Here is an 8,687-nt window from a genome sequence, read left to right as displayed (position 1 = left end):
CTTCTTTGCCGATTTGGATGCCTTTAATTTCCTTTTGTTGTCTGATTTTAAAGATTTTATTTATTTGAGAGAGGACAGAAAGAGAAAGCGAGTGGGGGTGGGGGACAGGAGCAGAAGGAAAGGGACAAGCAGATTCCGTGCTGAGCGTGGCTATTGACCCTAGGCTCTATCCCACGATGCGAGATCACGACCTGAATCAGATGTTTAACAAGCTGAGCCACCCAGGCACCCCTCTTTTTAGCATTTCTAATGTAGATGGCAGGTGGATGGCTGATTATCAAGCCAGATCAATCTACAGAGTTTCAAATTCAATTCCCAGCAGTTTGGGGACACTTTTTCATGAAGTAAAATACATAGTCGACATGCTGTACATTTCCATGGGGCTGTGGGAAATACAAAACCAAGTATGTTAGAAAGATACCATTGTGTTCACTCAGGAGTTCATGTTCTTTAAAAAAAGAAAAAGAAATAACCCCAAGGGCATACATAACAAAGAGAAAACCGTGAACTGCAAAGAGACAGCACCTCAGGAAGAATACAAGCAAGGGAGTTGTAGGTGTTTACACGGTGCGGAGCTTTGGTGTTGACAGGTTTCATTCTGAAGACCAGGTTGACTTCTCCGAGGATCGTTACATCTTATCCTCCTATGAGAACAATTCTCCAGCCATGTAAAAGTGTTTCTGCATCCATTAACGCTTCATTCTGAAAAGCCTGACTATGACAGAAGAAAAAGGTAGAATTTCATCTCAGCCTGAATTCGGGCTACTCAGCTAGAAATCAGAAAACAAAGATTTCTCTTCATAAGAACACAAGGACAACAGCTTTGATACTCTCAGGCAAGAGCAGAATCACTTGGAGGCAGAATAAGGTTCCCTTTTGGGAAATGAATATCTTTTACCTAATGATCATAAACAATTCTGCATACTCTGAAGGTTCCATATCCAAGCACGGTCCAGACACAGAGCCACTGGGGGCCATCAACAAGAGCAAGAAGATGGCTACTCTGAAAATGGTAAAAAACAGGATTCTCTCTGCTTTGCACTGCATCCCCCAGGGATAACTCAGGCAGCTCTATCCTCAACAAAGAACTCTGATTATTGTATGATCTTTGTCAGACACAATGTGCTTGTGTTTTGAGAATATAAAAGGTGACTGTGTAAGCTGCATAGCACTCAGCTTGACTTTTTCTAGAACTCATATCCAGGGAGAAGGACAAAGCTGAGACAGACACTATCAGGATACATGTCCATTTCTGAAAAAGATAGATGAGCCCCTTGTCACAAAGTATTTTTGCATAATCTCAGACTGGAAAGAGGCATTGGTGAAACACAATCCAGGCCTTAGAGTGTCCCAAAGTTCCATCCTCAGGAAAATGAGGAAAGAAGTCAACTTGGGACCTCTATCTTCTGAGGACCTGTCACTGCTCTTGGATTTAGAACTCTGTCTGGAAAGGTCAATAGGGTCAACAAAGATGGTCTTTGTTGTTCCTTTAGGGGGTCCTCCTCCCTGCTCCCACTCTACCTCAGGCTTACTGTCCCTCTGAGGTCATTCTTTATCTCTGTAATTTGCCCATCTCAAACACTTTCCCCCAAACACACACATGCGTGCGTGTGCGCACACACACACACACTCATACACAAACCCCAAAGCCTGTTCCAAACCCTCTATTCTTTCCATTAAAACTCAATCAAAATCAAATGTGCCCTCCACATAGCTAGTTACACAAAAGGGTAAGCACACCGGCCTTTGCTTATAATTAATACAGGTCCTGTGGAGCACATGAATCACTGCCTCCAAGTCCCAACTACCCACTCATGTTGCAATTTTTATTCAATTATTCTTTAAATAGTCCTCCAAGGTAAGAAGAAACAGTGACTCGGAGAGTCAATAAAACAAAATACCCTAAGTCTAACTTTTCCATGTTTGCCTTTGCACACTGAAGAAGAGACAGGCATGCCTCCATGCCGCAGCTATCATTACTAGGTGGCACTGTCAAGTTCAGCCTTAAAGACGATGAATACAAATCAGGCACAGCTCAAATTCTGACTTGGTTACTGAAATTCCAGTCAGAATCAAATGAATGCCAAATCCCTAAAGTAGACGGCAGTACAACTTCTTAGAAAACCGAATTGGCTGCATATCTTTGTGGGCTGAATTGTGTCTCCTCTAGAACTCATACATTGAAATCCTAATCCCCATACCTCAGACTGTGACTATGTTTGGAAATAAGGCTTTCATAGACATGATTAAGGTGGGCCGAATCAATATGACTGCTGTCCCCAGGAGAAGAGAAAAGGAAGACAATGTGAAGACACAGGGAGAAGACGCCCATCTACAAGCAAAGGAGGGAGACCTGGGTCAGGTGTTTTCCTCACTGCCTTTGGAAACAACCAACCCTGCTGACACTTTGATTTTGGATTTCTGGCATCCAGAACTGTGAGACAACAAATTTCTGTTGTTTAAATCACCCAGTCCATAGTGCTTTGTAACAGCAGTCCTACCAAACTAATACAATATCCATTCCACATTAGGTAGCAGCACGGTTCCCTGGGTAGAACCATGTGTTGGGAGTCGGATAAAGCTTGGTTGGAATTGCCACACCACCACTCCCTCCCTGAGCAAACTTGGGCAAGGTACTTCTTCTCTCTGGGACCAGTTTCTTTATCTATAGGGCGGATAATAATGTCTATGTCATGGAGCTGTTATGAGGAGTAGAGGAGAAAACCCACATGAAATGCTGGGCACACGCTAAGTGCTCAGTAACAATGACTCAACATTGATGGCTTCACAAGTCTTTGACCTTGGTGAAACAGGACTACGAACAGAAAGGACATCAATAAAATAATTTCTCTGGATGCAGAAAACATTAATCTTTGTAGTTTATAAGCAGTTCAACATCAAGGGAACACCAGTAATCACGAGTTGAAGGTATCTTGGATGAATTATGAATGGTTCTACTGACAGCCTTATAAGCTAAATATGACACTTCAGGAATAAATTGATACAATAGATTCAATAAATTTTTACAGCCGTTCCAAGAGAAGCTGAAAACTGAGATAGGTAGCTTTTAACTGCAAAGCCATCTAGGTCCTAGATCCTTGACATTGTGCCTTATTGGACTGTGACTTGCAGTTTACTGGATGAAATCAGATTTCTCTTTAGTTTCCTCTACCAAAAGTGAAGAAATCTTTCAGTCACCAGAGGAGAGGTTCTTATCCCTTTAAGAGTTGTTCTTTGTGGATTTTTTTTTTTTTTTTGATGCTTCCCTCTTTTTACACTTTAATCAGTACAGCCCAGCAAACAGAATACTCAAAACCAGAAGTAACTGTTGCTACAGGAAAAGGAGACATCAGGGCACAAACTTTCTTCAGGTGAGATCGTCAGGGGTAAGGGGCCAGGATCCTGGTGTTCCAGACCTCATCTTGGATTGCTTCATTATATCCAGCAGAGAGGACATCACCAGGCCTGGCACAGTCTGTAATTACGCTGATATTTCTGGATTAAAGTCACCTTAGCTGGTTGGCCTAAACTCCGCCTGTTCTTCTCATCCCTGGAGGAATATGAGGTTCTTCTCATTATGTCCCTTCACTCACTCATTCATTGACCAAAATCTGTAACCATGCCTTTAGCCAGATAAGGGTAGGACCTGATGTCAAAACAAACAATTCCAAAACCTTAGTGTCTTAACCCAAGTGCAAGTTTATTTCTTCCCTTTGCAAAGTCCAGTATCCCAAGGGCAGCCACTACCATGTGGCCACTTAGAGATCCAGGCCACCTCAACTGGGTCTTCACCAACATAACACAGGCCTCTTCAGTTACCATAGCAAAGGAGAAATCTAAGAGGGGGTGGTTCTCACTGACAGTGAAATGCTTTGATCCAAAAATGGCACGTGTAACTACTGCCTACAGTCTGCTCCCACCTCCAAGAGGGGCTGGGAAATGTAGTGGAGCACATGGAATGTTTGCTGAGTAGTACTGTGCTACAAGCACCTACTAGATTCTAGACCTGCACTGTAATCTGGTGTCTAATATGGTAACCACTAGCCACATATGGCTGTTGAATGCTTTGTCTTGTGGCTGATCCAAACTGAGGTGTGCTGAACGTATAAAACACATACCAGATTTCAAAACTGTAGTATAAAAAAAAGTTAAAAACATCTCCTTTATAATTTTATACTAATGACATGTTAAAGCAGTAATATTTTTATGCACTGGCTTAAATGTATTATTAAAATTAATTTCACTTGTTTCTTTTTCCATTTTAATGTGGTACTAGAACATTTTTAATTACATGTATAGATCTCATTATATTTATATTATACAGTGCTGTTCTGGACTCTACTCCAAGTTCTGGGGAGAAGAGTTTTGTTTGTTTGGTTTTTGTTTGTATGGAGCCCAATATGGGGCCTGAACTCACAATGCTGAGATCAAGACCTAAACTGAAATCAGGAGTCAGATACTTAACCAACTGAGTAACCCAGGCAGCTCTGGAGAGAAGAGTTTTCATTTTGTTTTGGGGTGGTTTTTTTTTTTTTTCATCTTTTTTTAAGATTTTATTTATTTATTTGACAGAGGGAAATGCAGCGAGAAAGGGAAGACAGGCAGGGGGAGTGGGAGAGAGAGAAACAGACTCCCTGCTTAAGGGAGCACGAGGGATGAGGGGCTCAATCCCAGGACTCTGGGATCATGACCTGAGCTGAAGGCAGGCACTTAACAACTGAGCACTTAATGACTCCAAGGCATCCCTGGAGAGAAGTTTAAACAAGGTGCTGCCTCTGCCTCTGCCTGATGTTCTGTGTTCCACAGACTATAAGTGGGAGTTAGCCTTTCTAATGCTCTTCTTCCTTATCTATAAATCCTGGCCATAATTTTGATTCCTTCCTAGGGCTATAGTAATGATTAAATGAGATCATGAATATGAAGTATTGTGTTGGGCACACAGTGAACACTCATCGTTCCTAGTTGTTTTTCTGTTGCTATTATTACCTCTAGAAAAAACAACATACTAAAACCTCTTTTTCCCCATTCTATACTATCCCTGTGGTTCTGCTTTTGCTCCTACCGAGTAGCTAGACAAATATCACAAACACTTTTAAATGTGTGGAAGAGGGCGCCTGGGTGGCTCAGTGCGTTAAGCCTCTGCCTTTGGCTCAGGTCATGATCTCAGGGTCCTAGGATTGAGGCCCGCATAAGACTCCTCTGCTCAGCAGGGAGCCTGCTTCCCTCTCTCTCTCTCTCTCTCTCTCTCTCTCTCCCTGCCTCTCTGCCTACTTGTGATCTCATTCTCTGTCAAATAAATAAATAAAATCTTTCTTAAAAAAATAAATAGATGTGTGGAAGAGGGACATTGTTAAGAACATATAGGGTGAGGCTCAGTCTTGGCCAGCCTTGGAGGTTTTGCTGTCCTACTGGGATAAGAACGTGGACCACGCTTGATGACCAAGAGGTTAACAAAGGTATAGAGAGAGAAAGTCTGGCTGAAGGAACACAAAGAATAAGAATTTGAGGAATGTTGCCTTGTATTGTACTTTAATTAATCACTGTGATTTTGGTAGTCTTCAAGACATGAATAATATAAGTAGTGTAAAAGTTTGGATTTTAAAAACACAGGATTTCAGACAACTCAGGAAGAAGAGGACTTCTTGGAGGAGGGAGAGGGAGTGTGTGTGTGTGTGTGTGTGTGTGTGTGTGTGTGTGTGTGTTAAAGACAAGGCCCAGACTGAGGCTTATGGGCAACCTGGGGGGTAAAAACACGTAATTCAGAACCCTCCAAGCCAGCATTTTTTAAATATTTGTTTACCACTTACTTGGAGGAGAGAATGGGCACCACCTTTGGGAGGGTGCTCTGATGGGTCCTCTTCACTAGCAACACAGCTATCCCTACAGCTAACCCAAGCACATCTTTTTTTTTTTTTTTTTTTTTTTAAGATTTTATTTATTTACTTGAGAGAGAGACCGTGAGAGAGAGTATGAACGAGGAGAAGGTCAGAGAGAGAAGCAGACTCCCCATGGAGCTGGGAGTCCGATGCGGGACTCGATCCCAGGACTCCAGGATCATGACCTGAGCCGAAGGTAGTCGTCCAACCAACTGAGCCACCCAGGCGTCCCCCAAGCACATCTTTTAAGGAAAGGTTATAGCCTGTGTTTGTGACTCAAGTTTGCACTTCAGGGTTGCTATCTCACTCCCAGAAAAGTATTAAATTCCCTGAGGAAAGGTCTAGTAAAGACCAACTTCTAAATCTTCTTACATTTCCACTGAGGTTTTAGAACCCAAAAAACTGCCTATTTGTCCTCTCTCTTGATGCAGAGAGACAAGATACAAGGTCAAAGAGCGGGTTGATGGAAGTAAATCTACAACACAATGCACAAGATGTGAATTCTTACTGGATGCTCTGGTGGGGAACACTGGAGCAAAGAGAACTCTCCAAATTCATCTGGGATGTTGTTAGATAAAGTTTGGCCTAGGTCCCCTCAAAGTCTTTAAAATCCTTGGATGGTGAGGAGAAGGTAAGGCAGAAAAGACTGCTCCCCAAGGAGGAGGTGATGGTAGGGACATGATAAGCAAGAGAGAACCGTTCCAGTGTATCGATCTGGCCTAGCAGCTGCCCTTGTTACTGGCACAGAAAGGCTACATTGAAAAGTTTCCAACAATGGGGTAGGGCAGGGCAGTTCTGGTGAACACAATCCTTGGACTTTATGCGTGCTATGGACTGAATTTTATCCCTCCAAATTCCATATGTTGAAATCTTAACCCCCAATGTGACTGTATTTAGAGACACGTCCTCTAAGGAGGTAATTCATGTAAATGAGGTCCTAGGGTGGGGCCTTGATTCATATGATTATGTCCTTACAAGAAGAGACTCTCTTACAAGAGTTCCTAGGCTCCCTCACTTGCTCTCTCTCTCTCTCTCTCTCTCTCTCTCTTTCTCTGTCCCTGCCATCATGTCAGGTTACAGGGAGAAGGTGGCCATCTGCAAGCTGGAAAGTAAGTTCTTACCAGACACCAAATCTGCCAGCACCTTCAGCTTGGTGGACTCCCCAGCCTCCAGGACTGTGAGAAATAAATGTTTGTTGTTTAAACCACCCAGTCTATGGAATTTTGTTATGACAGCCCACAACTAAGACAGAGTATAAAAATTTAATTTAATTTAAAATAAGGGGGTGCCTGGGTGGCTCAGTGGATTAAGCCTCTGCCTTTGGCTCAGGTCATGATCTCAGGGTCCTGGGACCGAGCCCCGCATCGGGCTCTCTGCTCAGCAGGGAGCCTGCTTCCCCCTCTCTCTCTGCCTGCCTCTCTGCCTACTTGTGATCTCTCTCTCTCTCTGTCAGATAGATAATAAAATCTTTAAAAAAAAAAAGTAAAAAATAAAATTAAAAAAACTGTAGATAAATCCTCTTGAAAAACTACATCGGTTTTTTGTCTTTTTTAGGACCCAGAAATGTCTTTCTCAAAGACCTATGAGTCAACTCTTTGAAATGCAAATGTCTAGTTTGATAGCACCTTTATTTCCCATTTTCTGAGGGTGGGAGTAGGAACCTAACTTCTGTGGGTGCCTGGCTCCAAGTAGCACAGCAACCTCCAGTCACAAAGATATGACAAGTTGGTTTTCCTCTGGATAAAGCCAATTAGCTAACACAGATGGCCACCCCAGTTACCAGATAAAGTTAGGAAGAACTATGTGTGACAAATGGTGCTGTCAAGTCCTCTTACTTGAGAGCTAGTTGTTTATCTTGAGAGGAAGTCTGTCCTGAGTTTGATCTGTCTGGCTATAAAAGGATGGAATTACTTTCTGTCTTTACAACCTATTAAAGGTGACCCTGATACACATCATGCTCGGATTTCATGCTTAATAATAAAAGCAGTTTCTCTCTCTACTACCTTCGTGGAAAGGACTTCTGAATTGGGAGTAGATTCTGTTCTTAGTTCTATTTCCCCAACAGAGTGTAGTAGTGGACACCCTATATCGGGAGAGACAATAGGCCATGTGGAATAGAAAGATCCAGGGGAGGGAATAGGACTAGCAAATCTATCGTTAGGACTAAGCTCTGGAGGCGCCTTCTGTCCTCTCTCTCCCCTCTGAGCTGGTGAACCCTGGAGAAACACAAGTTTCTAATTATTCTACTTCTAATTATGACTTCCACTCAAACAGTATACAGCCCGGTGGGTGCCATGTCCCCTTGAGGCTTAGAATGGTATGTTGATGCATTAGTTGGACATTTGAGCTACTCTAATACCATCAGGTCTCGGGCTGGACCCAGATTTCCCTCCTCCAAGGCTATGAATCTGAGATTAGTATCAGAATCACCCAAGGGAGTTTTTTTTTTAACATTCAAATGTCCACTTCCCACCCCAGACTTACCAAATGAGAAACTCCGCAGGTAAGGACTGACCACCAGGTTTAAAAAAGCCCTCTGGGTTATTAAAATGTCCATTATGGCTTGAGAGCTCCTGTCTTTAAACCTGAGGAGCTTTCAAAAGGACTGATGTCTGGGTCTCACCCCCCAACAATTCTGATTTAAGTAGCTTGGAGTGAAGCTTGCTTAAAAATCCTGTGATTTTAAAAATAACCCAGATATTTCTAATATGCAACCAAATTTGAGAATCTCTGCATGAAAACATCTATATAAATGGACTCCTCCTGAATGGACCCTCTGAAATTCTGTACAAAATTGGGTGTATGTGCATA

Source organism: Mustela nigripes, chromosome 15, assembly GCF_022355385.1.
Source record: "Mustela nigripes isolate SB6536 chromosome 15, MUSNIG.SB6536, whole genome shotgun sequence".
In the NCBI taxonomy this organism is placed as follows: Eukaryota; Metazoa; Chordata; class Mammalia; order Carnivora; family Mustelidae; genus Mustela; species Mustela nigripes.
The sequence above is the reverse complement of the archived record's forward strand: the minus strand, read 5'-3'. Positions refer to the sequence as shown.